The sequence below is a fragment of the Pezoporus flaviventris genome, unplaced genomic scaffold, assembly GCF_033815535.1.
Source record: "Pezoporus flaviventris isolate CSIRO_AGI_PZ_B2104156 unplaced genomic scaffold, CSIRO_AGI_Pfla_v1 ptg000040l, whole genome shotgun sequence".
NCBI classification, from domain to species: domain Eukaryota; kingdom Metazoa; phylum Chordata; class Aves; order Psittaciformes; family Psittacidae; genus Pezoporus; species Pezoporus flaviventris.
Genome location: NW_026892588.1, coordinates 3116710 through 3130854, shown reverse-complemented (window position 1 = coordinate 3130854; position 14145 = coordinate 3116710). Strand labels below are relative to the sequence as shown.

Below are 14145 nucleotides of genomic sequence, written 5' to 3'. Positions count from 1 at the left end.
CATTTTCTCATCAACCAACACCCCCAAGTCCTTCTCCACAGCGCTGCTCTGAATCAATTCTTTGCCCAACCTGTAGCTGTGCCTGGGATTGCTCCGACCCAGGTGTAGGACCTTGCACTTGGCATGGTTAAACTTTATGAGGTTGGCATCAGCCCACCTCACAAGTGTGTCAAGGTCCCTCTGGATGGCATTCCTTCCCTCCAGGGTATCAACCGAACCACACAGCTTGATGTCATTGGCAAACTTGCTGAGGGCGCACTCAATCCCACTGTCCATGTCAGCGACAAAGATGTTAAACAAGACCGGTCCCAACACTGATCCCTGAGGGACACCACTCATTCCTGGTCTCCAGCCAGACATTGAGCCATTGACCACAACTCTCTGTGTGCAGCCATCCAGCCAGTTCTTTATCCACCGAGTGGTCCATCCATCAAATTGATGTCTCTCCAATTTAGAGACAAGGATGTCATGTGGGACAGTGTCGAACGCTTTACACAAGCCCAGGTAGATGACATCAACTGCTCTACCCCTGTCCATCAGTTCTGTAGCCCCATCATAGAAGGCCACCAAATTGGTCAGGCAGGATTTCCCCTTAGTGAAGCCATGCTGGCTGTCACCAAGCACCTTGTTGATTTTCATGTGCCTTAGCATGCCACCCAGGAGAATCTGCTCCAAGATTTTGCCAGGCACAGAGGTGAGACTGACTGGTCTTCCAGTTAAATAATCAGAACAATGTGACAGAGCCTCTGAGAGCTTCTAATCAGTTTTCACACACTTCTCTGAAGTTTTAATAGGAGGAAAAAGAAAACAAAGGCCAATTTCAAGTTGCAATTTGGCCATGAGAAGGTCTATCCAGATACAGATACTGCCTTAGAACTCAGATGACTGTCACTTCCAGGCAAAAATAACTCTTTACTTTACAATGCTCTCGCACACCACTTCATGTCTGCTGACAAAGGGTGTACCTTCCAGGGTATTCTTTAAGTGGCACACACTTTCCTCAGAATTAAGCATTAAAAAGCTCTGAAGCACTTAGTTTTCCCAGCTTTTGTAGCCTTCCAAATAATACAATTCAAATTGGTAACAACACATTTATGGCTGGAAAATATTCTCTAGCACTGTAATGACAACTTATATATAGTTGTCAATCTTCTGTGCTGAAAGAATACTAAACCAGTTAGCAAATATTCCAACTTTTGCCTTTTAAGACCCTCTGAATCATTTATTTACCTTGCACCCAGACTTTGTAATCAGACAAATCTTTTGTCCATGAGAGAGAAGAGTCAGTTTTCATTAATTACTTTTCCATAAAAAAATTTACAAAGGCATATTCCTGAACAGGAATATTCCTACCTCCATTTATTGATGAGAAAATGAAATATGAAGCCATTTATATGTCTTCTTCAGGGTTTCTTAGTGAGCTACATAAAGCACCAGCAGCAGAAATCAAGGTTGCTTCAACCCCCATCTTCTGACCTAAGCAGTGTGCTAAACATTATTTCCCATATATTTTGGATGAGGATGAAAAGAAGGTTCTTATTTTTTTTATCTGTCTCCTTTGAACTGATACGGAAAAGTATTTTATTATTATTTACCATGGGAAAAAAAAAAAAAAAAAATCACAAGAAACCGTAGTATTACATAGAAGAATTCAGACACTGGGATCTGTCTAGCATGTTCTCAGAGATTTTCCTTCCATTTCTTTCCCCCAGGCTTTCTTATACTCATGATATGCCGGCTGTGTCTCCTTGGGTTAGTTATTTTTCTGCTGCTGATAGTCATATCAGATGTATTCACATAATAGACATGCCAAGCGGGACTGAATGTTCCACTGGTTTAGAAATGTCCTGAATGACTAAGACTTCAAGTTTTGCCGATCTAATTAAAATAACTGAAATCAAATATTCTTAGTTATTCATATCATTGAGAAGCTTTCAGTTCTACTTAAAAAGTAAGATTAAAATTATATTTATGCTAATGATGAAGTTCAAATACAGTCAAACTTGAACTAATTGGGTCTCACAAGGAATTTGGGGATGACAACCTTTTTAGGGTGTCACCAAGTAATTTAATGGTATATACTAGAATAACATAATAAATAATTGAAGAGATCAGTCTTATGCATAGATTTGTGAAGAGACAGAAAGTAAAATGTTGCAGGTAGTATTTCTCCCTGCCTGCAGGGAGAAAAAAAGTTATCTTACCCTTCAGTATATTTTTTTTTACATAACAGAAGACCCTAAGAGACTGTCCACACAATTTCCAGATATCATTAATGCAATTCCAATAATTCAGAAAGTGTCTCATTGACCTGAGCTGTCTGGAAATACTTTAAAGAAACCATTTATTCTGTCCCAAATGGTGATTTTATTGGAATCTATAATAAAGATCCCAGGGTCAACAACTTGCTTGAAAGCTAACAAAGCCAAAAATTGCATATGAATATTTAATACCCAGATTAAGTTCTGTAACTGACCACCTACTAAATATTCTGACATTACATCTAATAGTTGGTTTTCTGTGAAAAACTTTAAAGAGCCTTGGGGTTTTTTTTTTCCATTTTATGGAGAATAAACAATTTTAGAGCCTGTAGATATTTTGTGTAATTAATCATTATTTTCTACTGAGTGAATGGTAAGAACCAGGACTGTTTCTGGAATCTTCCTCCCCATCCTCAAAACAGGTGGGAAAGGGGTAGGAGTGATTTTTGTTTTAAAACAAGGAGCAGCAGATCACAGAAAAGTAGGTAAGATTCAAAATCATTACTTTATATTGTCTTTGCTACTCACTACCACAGAATGCTTAAAAGCACCAGAGGAGCCTTGCACACACAACATCTCCAACCAGGAGGCACCCACCTTCAAGCTAGAAGTCAAGTTTATGGTTACAGTACCAGCTTCTCAGTTGTGTGAGGTACCTAAGAAATTCCTTTCAAATTAAAATTTGTGTCCTACAGAAATATACAGAGAAAGAGAAAGCGGCACCAGATGTTTAGTGAAATAAACCCTTTATTCTTGCCTTTACGGAGCAGTCCCCAGAAACAGTGGATATCAACTGCATGTAGTGCCAAGATACATTAGTTCATTTATTAATCCTACATTATAGCTTCTGATGATGATATCCAATTACATGAAGCAAGGTATGTAAAAGCACTTCTACCAATACAAACACCCTTAAAGCGTCTACCTTTAAATACTGGTAAACGACGGCTACTGTTATCCAAAAATGCTCTTTGCAGCCCTCCACTGGTCAAACACAGAGAGTCCCAACAAGAAAACAAGTATGAATTGCCTGGTGAACTACCTGCTACATTTAAGGACATGAACCTAAACCCTTTTCTGTAAAGAAAAGATCCATATGAAAGAGATAATTACCTTAAAATACATAAAGAAGCAAAATAACTCCCCTCCATCAAAACGTTCTATGTCATTTGTCAGATCACACAGTTAATCCACCCAGAAAACACGAAACCCCACCAGGACCTCAGGGTTAGTAACAAAAGTAACAATGAATTCCCTGTAGTTACTTCCTATAGTAACCATCGCGCAGGTTAACCTAGAGGCAACGTCTGCTGGGAACAAATCACTTTCCTCTTAATGTTCGGACTTGGACAGTTTGGTTTTTTTTTCTAAGAAAACAAATAAAAAGCAAACAAACGCTGAAGTTTTCCCGTCCCTCTCTTTCGCGGATGCAAATGTAAAATAAAAGATAAAGCCTCACATAAAAGTAAAAATAATACCAATGCTTTCCAATAATATAAACTGAGACAGATCTCAAAACTGAGTTTGAAAACTTGGGAGTAGGTAGTCAGACCTACCCTAAAACAATGCAAAGGGAAAACCACCGTGCAAAAGGCAGATGACCCCGACACCCGGCAAGCGGAGCTGCTCGGAACGGGAACGCGCTGTTGGGAGCCGGCGGGTGACCGGAGCCCCGCAACATCCCCGCGGAGCAAGCAGGAGCCTGCGGCAGCCCGCGCCGGGGCTCGGCCTCCCTCAAACTTGAGAGCCGCCATCAGCTCCCTTCAGCCCTCTTTGACCGAACACTGCTGAGCAGGAGACCCCCCGACCGACGCGCTATCCACACGGAGCCCCCCAGACCCCGCTCCCCGCCTGACCACAGTCTCCACCTCTATCACCACAGCCACCGCCCGAACAGTTGTGCACCGCCCTCCCCGGTGCCACCGCCCGCGGTACCTGCCTTTGGCTGCGAGCGGGCTACCCAGCCCCAGCAGCAGCGCCAGCAGCAGCGGCGCCGCCGGCCCCCAGCAGCACCAGCGCAGCCGCATCCCCGCCGCGGCGCCGGCCCTCCGCGCGCAACACGGCTCCCGGCGGCAGCGGTGTGCGGGGCGAGGCGGGCGGGAGGAGGCTGCTGCTGCTACCGCCGCCGCCGCTGCCTCATTCGCCCTCACTGCCAGCACCGGGGCGGCTCCGGCCCCCGCCTTGGGACCGCGGCGACGTCACGGGGAGGGGAGACATCCATATTCATGAGCGGGGCAGGGGGCGCTACCGAGGGGGCAGTGCGGGCGGGCCCGTGAGGAGACTTGAGTGTGGTGAGCGGGAAACACGGGAAGGGCACGTGGGGACTGGCGGGCGGAGGGAGAGGAGGGTCGGAGGGGGAGAAAGCCAGAGCGTGCCCTGCTCTGCATCCCCAGAGCGTGAGCAGCAGGTCAGGGGAGGGGATTCTCCCCCTCTGCAGTGCTTTGGGGAGACCCCTCCTGCAGTCCTGCGCCCAGCTCTGGGGCAACAACACAAGAGGGACGTGGAGCTGTTGGAGCGAGTCCAGAGGAGGCCAAGGAGACGCTGCGAGGGCTGGAGCAGCTCTGCTCTGGAGACGGGATGAGAGAGCTGGGCTGGTTCAGCCTGGAAAAGTTAGAACCAGATGAGCCTTATGATGCCTTCCAACCCAAACCATTCTGTGAAAACAAGGCTTTGGTGAAGGGTGCAAAGGATGCCAGGGCATGGGAGAAACAGGGGTGGGTGGTAGCTACAAGAAAGGAGCAGGGCAGAGAAGATCAAGTAACAGTTCAGTAAATTTGGAGGAAAAATAAGAAATCTCGGGGACCTGAGGTGGGAAGAAAGACTGGGAAAAAGAGGGGAAAAATACATGAAGTTATTTTGTTGGAGGATGGGGAAAAATTGCAAAGGTTTTGGTAAAATGGAGAACAATGAATAGACAAAACTTCAAAACTTGGAGATGGAGACTGTGCTGGTGCAGAACAGAGGGATTTGGGATCCAGCTCTGAAGGCAAGGAAAGCTGTGTGGTAGGGTCTCAGAAACGATGTCCAAGTGAGACTCCTATACAGGACATCTAAGAGATCCTGGAAGGAACGCACAAAATGCAAGGACGCTCACTGTGAGAACTCTAAACTACACTAAATGTAAGGTACCAGCTACTTGCAAGCTGTGAGAGTTGCAAGGAAATCTATGTCCTGCAGAGTCCCTTCTCTGTTCCAGCTGTTGTCTTATTTATACTCTATCCCATAAACTGCTCACCAAAGCCACCTAACTCTGGAAAGCAAGTCCTCACAACAGAATCCCAACTCTGAGAAATGCTTGTTCATCGCTTGACTTTGTGAGGGCTGGCATTCTGGCAGGGAGCAAGCTCAGGCTACTCTAGAAGAATGACGGGAGTGTTAGTTGAATATTGAGTACCAGAGAGCAAGACAGGGGTCCATCCTACAAAAATAACCCCATGTAACATGCAGAAGACATCGCAGTGACTGGACAAAATCATTCAGGTTTGAGGCTTTGCCATTATTCCTTTCTATTATTTGTGTATGTATGGCTAGGAGCATGATTCATTGAGCAAATCACTTTGAGCAGATGGAATGCAAAATTCCCTCCTCCTCCTTCCAACCACACGCAGAAAAAGTGGGATTGGACAGAGAGACAGGAACCCAAGCCTTTTCCAAACCTAAGATGTAACACTTGATCTGCTAAAGGAGGAGGCTTGAAATACACATTTACTGCTCCACTTCATCCAGTCAAAGAGAAATAATTCAAGCTGTGTAAGTTGGGACAAACTCCTAATGCTCTTGGCTGTTCGTCTAGTTATGGAATCTGCTTTCCTGTCATCTCTATTGTGAGCTGGATGGAACAGGCACATAGAAAAAATAGGGAAAAGCAGCAGCAAAATAATTCAGCACACTAGAAAACTACGTATAAAAAAATTTTGCCAGCATTCAGCTGTTTCTCACCTTTCTACAGAAGCAGATTTTTTTTTTTATGAGGAATTCAACTATTATAAGTCACTTCTGTTTGACAGGAGGAAAATCCTCCATCCCCGAGTGTTAAATGTTCCAAAGCATGTTTGCTATGTACGCACAGTAAGGGTTTCCTGCAAAGAGCTCAAAAGCTCTTTCAGTATATGATACAAGGCTTGAGCATGCTTCCCGACACCCAGCTGGGAGCACACCACTACCTGTCTTGTGAAACCAGCCATGTACACTGCAGCTGATGTTCTTAGAGGTGCACTGCTGTGCTGAGTGCCCAAGCATCCATCACCTGGAGGCAAATATTAAATACAGCACAGAGAGGTTTAGCTATCAACATGAATGGGAATTACATTAAATCCATGTGGTCCTGGCCAAAATTATCCACACTGACAGCAGTCAGAGTGACAAAGACTGCAAAGGCATAGAGAGAACTTTTAAATCTATAGATTTTAATTTGCTAATTTAAAATGAATAATAAATTATATGTGGCAAGCAGCATCTGAAGTCCATAACACGACATCCCACTTTTGGAAAAGTTAGAAATATGACCTATGGACTAACACATTGAAATAGAATCTATATAAACAGCAACATAATTCAGGGGGCGATATTTTCATACAGTGAACTAGCAAGAATTCAAGGAAGCTAAAATTGGAAAGTACTACTTTGTAAATGTTAGCCTATTATTAACGATCCATGATACAACTGATTTGGTGGAGGAACCTAGAAAGCAGGTTTGCAAGGTAAATGCTGTACAGAAAGACACACCTTTCTTCTCAGACAACTTATAGTCTGAATAAAGAAGACAGAACTTGAATGAAAAGGGACAAGTGTTATCCCACTCCACAGGCAGGGAGCTGAAGTACAAAAGATGAAGAAACTTTGCTGATAGATAACATTATATTGATGTCAGAATCAAAAACTGATTTCAGCTTTGGTACCTTAATCAAAAGCTCTTCTCCTTTTTACCTGGACTGTATTTGTTTATTGACATGACAGCCTGTGTGCTCTGCAGCATTCTGGTGGTGTCTTATACAAGTGATGGATGTAGATGCATAGAAATGTTTACAAACAATAATGATGATGTGGCAATATGAAGAAGTTTAAGGTGAATAACTGCCATTAAATCCTATATTTTATGCTGTCCATTAATTTCTACAGCCTTTACCAGGGTTTAAGAAAGCAAGTTGGAAACCCTTTACTTATTTTGTTCTCTCTGTCTAATCACTGTGTAATTGAAGGAGTACATTTTCAATTTTTTGTTTATTTATATTTTAACACAACAGTAGGGAAATGTATTATTTAATCCCAAACAGGACATTGCTGAAGGATTACCTCTGACTGAGACCCATTCATTCACATGTCTAGAACCACCACCTCGTCCTGATATGTTTTATTGGTCTTGTTGAATAGAAATTCTAAAACAAGGGGGAAAAGGTCATAGCAATGCATTCAGTGCAAATTATTGACACAGACCTGGCGTCGGAGGCAATCAATCAGAAAGATCCATTTGCATCCTGAGATGTAAAGACTGTTTTTATCATAATTTCTCCAGTGTGAATCCAAGATACTGCTGGAAGAGAGGATTTAACCCTGACAGAAAAGAGTTTGCTGAAGATATCTGAGTAACCACAAGGTCATGATCAATACTACCTCATGGTATATCAGGATATTTAGCTGGGACAGAGCTTTGGGCAACATGGTTTAGTGTGAGGTGTCCTTGCCCATGGCAGGGAGGTTGGAACTAGATGATCTTAAGGTCCTTTCCAACTCTATTTTATGATTCTATTTTCTGAATAAAAGTTATTTATGTCATGGTGAATATTAGTTTTTCTAACTAACAAAGGAGAGATAGTTTAGAAGAAGTATTCAGGTACAAAATGGTATTACTCTATTGTTAAGGGTATTAGACTTCATTAGCTATTTTTGACACTTAAGTTGTTTTTTAAAAGAAATAGTGAAAGAAGAGTAATTTTCAACATTATGCAGGGCACTTTGTCATCCATACAAAAGATGTAACTATTCGTATTTCAGATCCCATAGTAAATCCCATTGTAGCATTTGTTATACGGTCAGGATCTAAGGTTCACTGCTCTTTACTGCTTTGTTTTAGGACATGTTCACATAACACCAAAAGCAGGATCCATGTAGTCTCACTGGGTGCCTAAAGCCATGACTCAAACAACATAAAACTTAATGTAGAGTTAAAAATAACTAACTAAATAAGCCACAGGAATTTAGATTTGATTATGTTTAGAAGTTTATGTATTACCAAAGAAAACAGCATTATATTTTCCTGTTGGGAAAACAAAAGGGAAATGAGCATGTATTCCATTTTAAAGAAGAAAATACATTTAAAAGACAGAGTTATAGAGCCTGCGTTTTAATATGATACATATAAGTCTGGTGTTGCAGTCACCATGTAGAGAAATAAGTAAATGCTTTTTCAATATAAGGGAAGTAAAATTTGGGTTTGCTAGTCATATAAAGTACTGGGGTTCCTGTGTGCTAAATGCAGCAGCAATGACACTGATGCCATTTGTGTTCCTTTACAACAAGCCTGAACTAGGCGTGGAGCCTTCCTGATTATTTGCTTTCTTGCTCCATGGGTTTAAACTTGACTTGAACATTAGAGGACCTGAACAGGAAACATACAGCTTTTTGCTACGGCAGGTTTCATTGTCTCGCTAGAAGTTTGCAAGCATTTCTCTAGAGACTTATTTAGGTCAGGAGCTTTTAATAAATGAGAAGGGTGGTTACGAAGTAGAATAAAACAAACAGCCTGAGAAATTAGTAGAAATACAAACATTACTTTCCATATATGCCACAATTGCTAATGTGTTAATTAAATAGAAACAGAATAATTTATAAGAATAAATTATTTATTCTTAATAAATGAAACATCTGAATAATAAATACATCTGTTCTGTAGTCATCTGGGAGGCTTCTTAAACAAAAGGCTCTTTTGCAGCAGGAAGAATCACATGGAAGGTGGGGGAAAAACTGTACTAACATTAAGAATCCAACCAAAGCCAAATAGCCATAATGTTGGGAATTAATACTGCTGACAGTCAATTGCACTGTCGCTTACAATTTGTGCATAGGATTCAAAATCCTATTTAAAAATGCAGATTGGAACTCTGAAAGAATACGTAACACTACATATTCTAATCAGTATAACAGAAAATGTGCAACTAGCTCCCCAGCTCTGAGATTTGAAGCCTTAATGCTGAAACCTTCTGCTTTTAGACTCACTGCTTCTGTAACACTCTTAAATTGCAAGAGACATCGATCTTATTTTGTGCCTCCATAAGACGCACAGGCTTTTAATTGTTCTTTCAAAAGCAGTGGTTTTTTTAAATGTATTATGAAGCCTCGCCAGGTTTTTTTAAGTGAGAAATCAGCACAAAAAAAAAACATGTTACACTTTAAGTTAATCTCCCAATCACATCAAAATATCCTTTTGATGGACCCCTGTATAAAAGACTTGTGTCTGGCAGAAAATGAAGATGGTAATTTGCTAGCAGATATGATTCATATCTGAGCTAACTTCCTGTTATCGTCATGCTGCTGGATGTGCTTTGGAATGAATTGTGACGTAAGTCTTGACAGCATCTTCTCTTTAACAACCCTGCAAGACTTTCTCAATAGTAGGAATCTTCTACCCAAATTCTTTCCAGGCTGATTAGATATCACCGACCTAACTTCCCCATCAAATTTTTGGATAATGTACTCTTCCCTGTTCACAGACACAATGGTTTTAGGCACAACAGTGTGTCAAATCTCTAAAATGATATAGAAAGCAGCACTATTCAGGTAATCAACTGATGGAATCCACAGTGGAGTGCCTAACTCTCTATTAGTCCTTTTATTGCTTTCACTTGAATGAAAATAAGATTATCGCTCTATTCTAGTATTTGCCAATGAGCTAACACCTGCTAGGGGTTTGCATTTTCCTTTTCAATGGTGAGAGGAAGTACAGAGTACTCTTATTCTTCTCTTGTGTTACCTGCTTTGGATCTTTCATTTAAGACATTATTTGATGCAATTAAATTGGAATTTGGAAGCAGAGATAGTGTGGGGTTTTCATAGCATTAATGAGAATGTCAGCAGCATATAAGAAAATTAGTAAATCTTTTGCAAATTTTTAATGAATGTAGCACAAGCTTTCAACCTTGGGATTGGGAAAGATACAGTTAAAAATTACCATACAGAACAGAGAATTAGTATTTTGTGAAGTCTTTGGTTCTCATGCCTTTTTCCAAAGGTTTCAAAACTACCAGGTGTAAGCCACAATTAAGTGTACTGTTTCACTTCTGGCTAGTCAGATAGAGAGATGAATGCCTCCAGCATAACTGCAGTTGAAGCTTTCCACATCCATTCACCACAAATTCGTTTCCCTTCTCAAAGAGAAGAATTTACATTTAAATTGATGGCTGTCGTTTTCAGGTGAGCTGCTAGGTTTTACCTTTGGCTCACCTTCCCTTGCCCCCCCCATTTTATTCCTTTGAGAAAGGTTTCAATGGAAAAGTTAATGAATCATAAAAACATGAATCTAAAATACCTAGGATTTTCCCCTACATTTTTTGTGAGAGTGCTTTCAGTGTCATTCCTGCTATTAAAAAGTTAACAACCCTTCTCATCTCTCCTATTCTGCATCAGCAACTGAGCCCCAGAAGCAATAAACCAGTTTTTATTTGGCTACTAGTAAGATGTTGGACAATCAAGCCTGCCATTGGGCCACAGGACCTAAATCAGTGCGTGAGATATCGCAGTCTTACCCCATTAGAAAGTTGATGGCATCCACACTGCAGCTTGCATCAAACAAAAAATGAAAACTTAATGTAGGGTGCCTAGCACAAGTGTACAATACTCTCTTCAGATTATTAGATCATGAAATTGGTGCTGCTGTACAACCTGCTGAACTAGGGCCTATTTTTGTGACCATTTTTTCTGTACTCAGATGAAAACAATCTTCTGGAACACTATGTCAGCTCTCCATAGGATGGACATCATGCCTGATGGACTTGTGTGGCAGCACTTTAGATAACTTGAAATATCCAGAGGAAATGAGAATATCAACATGCTATCAGAACCGCATTTGTTTAGTTTTTGGAAGAATACCATCACCTGAAGGCATAGTTGGCAAACTCTTCCTAACGTTTCATCTATCTCTCATTATTTGCCTTCAAACCATCAACTTCTGAAAAGCTCAGTTTCACAGGACATATGTTTTAAAAAGGCTTGGTAAAGTTAGAGATGTAAACTGGTACCCCATTGCCAGGCTTATAGGCCACTTTCATTTGTTGTTTTCTCCTTTCAGCTTTGTATAAACTCCAGGGAATATGTGAATCCATGTAGGCACTCAAATATGGCAATTTTAATGTGTAAATAACAATAGATATCCAAGGTGATATTTGAAGCCCAATTAAAAATGTACTTTGACACATTTTTAAAAGTACTGAAGAGAAAAATGACAGTATTGCTATCCATCCTGAGGGGCCTTAATGGCTTCCATCAGACTGTAGGACAAAACTTCAATAGGATCTGGGTTTCACACCACTGGGCTTTTTTTCCCCTGGGACTTAGAACTTTTAAATGAACATTTAGTTTATGTTATTCACCCCCAGGATTTTCCATATTAGCTTTTCAGTTAATCAGTACTTGATGTTCCTACCTTCTTCTAATTTCTCTTTTCTTAACACTTCCTGAAGTTCTATAACAAAGTGTCAGACTCTAAAGTAGTTCAAACTAGCCTAAAATCTATGAGGTTTTCCCATTATATTAATAACAAATCCCAGTCATTCTAAACTAACACTTTGATTGCTTCTATTTACTCATCAAGGGCTAAGCACAGCTTCTCTTTACCAATTCTAAGTCTTCAAAGTGAAAAAACACCCCTTTACAGGAAAAAAACATTCCACTACAAAAATGCAATCAAAGCTTGAATCACTACATGACTATTAACATCCTTGTAAATGCTGCCTTGCCTGTAGTGTAATTATCAGCTTCTCATCACAGACTGAACGTCAAAATATGATGATGCAGGTAAAGATTTGCCAGTCACTATAAAATTTCCTCCTCAAGCTAAATTTTAACCAGTTATTTTCAACAGCTGTTCTCCCACTTTTTGTTTGATGCTAATTCTTATAATTTCCCACCTTTTTCTCTATGTCTGATTTCTCTTGATAATTATAACACTGTAATCTTATCCTGTACCTATTTTGTTTTCTTCTAATGCAAATTTCTTGATAGTAACCATTTCCCATTTAATTCTGTTTGATTTGAGCTGCCAAGAGCTATTGCATTTTGGATGATCACTTAGCAAGGCCTGATATTTACAGGAGCTAATTGTTTCAGTAGGAACATAGGTAAAGGGTGGCATCCAGAGACATACAGAGCTTTAGTCATAGTGGAAATGGAGAAGAACACGAGTGCTGTGAATTATAGCAGTTGTGGGGTTTCTCCCCATTATGGGAAATAATATAATGCAATCTGGATATTTTTTTTTTCCTTTAAAGACCAACATAGATAATATGTCTGCATCACAGGAAAACCAAGTACATGGATACTCAGCAGTACCTCACATTGTGCAGTTGTATAGTTCGTGACTTCTACTGTTCTAAATGGCTGAGTACCTCACATTGTGCAGTTGTATAGTTCATGACTTCTACTGTTCTAAATGTACAAGTTTCCTTTGCAATAACTGATAGTAGAAGAGAGCAGACTGTCGTTTTTGTGGTTTTAAACACAGATGAAGGAAAACATGGACTGGAAACATGTCAGAGAAGCTGTTACTGAAATACAATGCTTCCAAAGGTGATAAATCAGGGAAAAACTACATCAGGGAGCTTCAACGCTGAAATGAATCCACATAGCTATCTACCTGAATCTCTGAATTTCAATTTCAACAAAACTCAGCTGAATCTAAGCAAATGCATTGCAGCCAAGCCCTTCCCCAAAACATGAGATTGAGAGGCCTATAGTGACTTCAGAGAGGAATCACATACCCAGGGCAGAGCAGACTCATTATTCCAGGAGCCAAGATGATTTCTTAAAAATATAGCCTTATTCATTTGGTTTTCTGCACTAAAAGGAAATAAAATCACCAAAGACACATCACGTCCTAGAGCAACTCTAAATGCAGTGCTATCCCTTCAGCTAAGATTTAGATGAAACAGTATTTTCCTTGCTCACAGGAATCGTAAGGCAGCCAAGAACAAAGAAGTTACTAATGTAGTTACAGAAGAGATCTTCAAATCCACAGTGTTCATACTGTTGCTTGATACCTGAAACAGTAGCTTTAGCAATATTCCACTTATGTATTTGCTGTCCATGAAGACTTATAGTTTCCAGAACTTTAACTATGAAAGTGGCAAATATTGTAATTATTTTCAATATCCTCAAAAGATAATATGGGAAAAATGATGTTTCGATGTAATTCTGAACCTGAGCAAGAAGCCTTTTTCAACACATGCAGTAGTAGTTCAGGGCAAAACATCACAAAGGAGGCAAAAGGAGTCTTCTAGGTACAACCTGTGAGTGAAATTTGAAGTGTGCCCCAGAACTATTCTGCCTATTGACCAATATTAGGTGACATATTAAGTGGTCATTACCAACAGAAGACAGTAACTTGGAGAAACAGTTAACTGAAGCACAGTATATCCTGTCAGTCCCATTCTCTATCACACTCTTCAATGCTACAAAAAAATTATAACCTGCTGCTACAATGAGGTTTCATGACTTATTATGCCCTTTCCATCTGCTCACTTTCTGGCAACACAACACAGGACTCTAGATTACGTATGTTTGGTTTTTCTATAGAATATCATTAGTGAAAATGCTCTGGTTTGGAAAATTATATTCTCCTACATTTTCTTGGAGAGTGTTGGCCTTCCAAGTAATTGAGAATTGACTATTTTGAGGA

General features: G+C 40.3%; 1 protein-coding gene across 1 annotated transcript in view; it reads right to left on the bottom strand.

The window, feature by feature from the left end:
- The window catches only part of CLSTN2 (calsyntenin 2), a 319496-nt gene extending 315137 nt beyond the window's left edge, over positions 1 to 4359 (bottom strand). Inside the window, exon 1 of the mRNA XM_061465454.1 lies at positions 4197 to 4359. The gene's annotated coding sequence lies outside the window, so the exon portion shown is untranslated. The remainder of the gene's footprint in view (positions 1 to 4196) is intronic.
- Positions 4360 to 14145: the final 9786 nt, after the last annotated feature.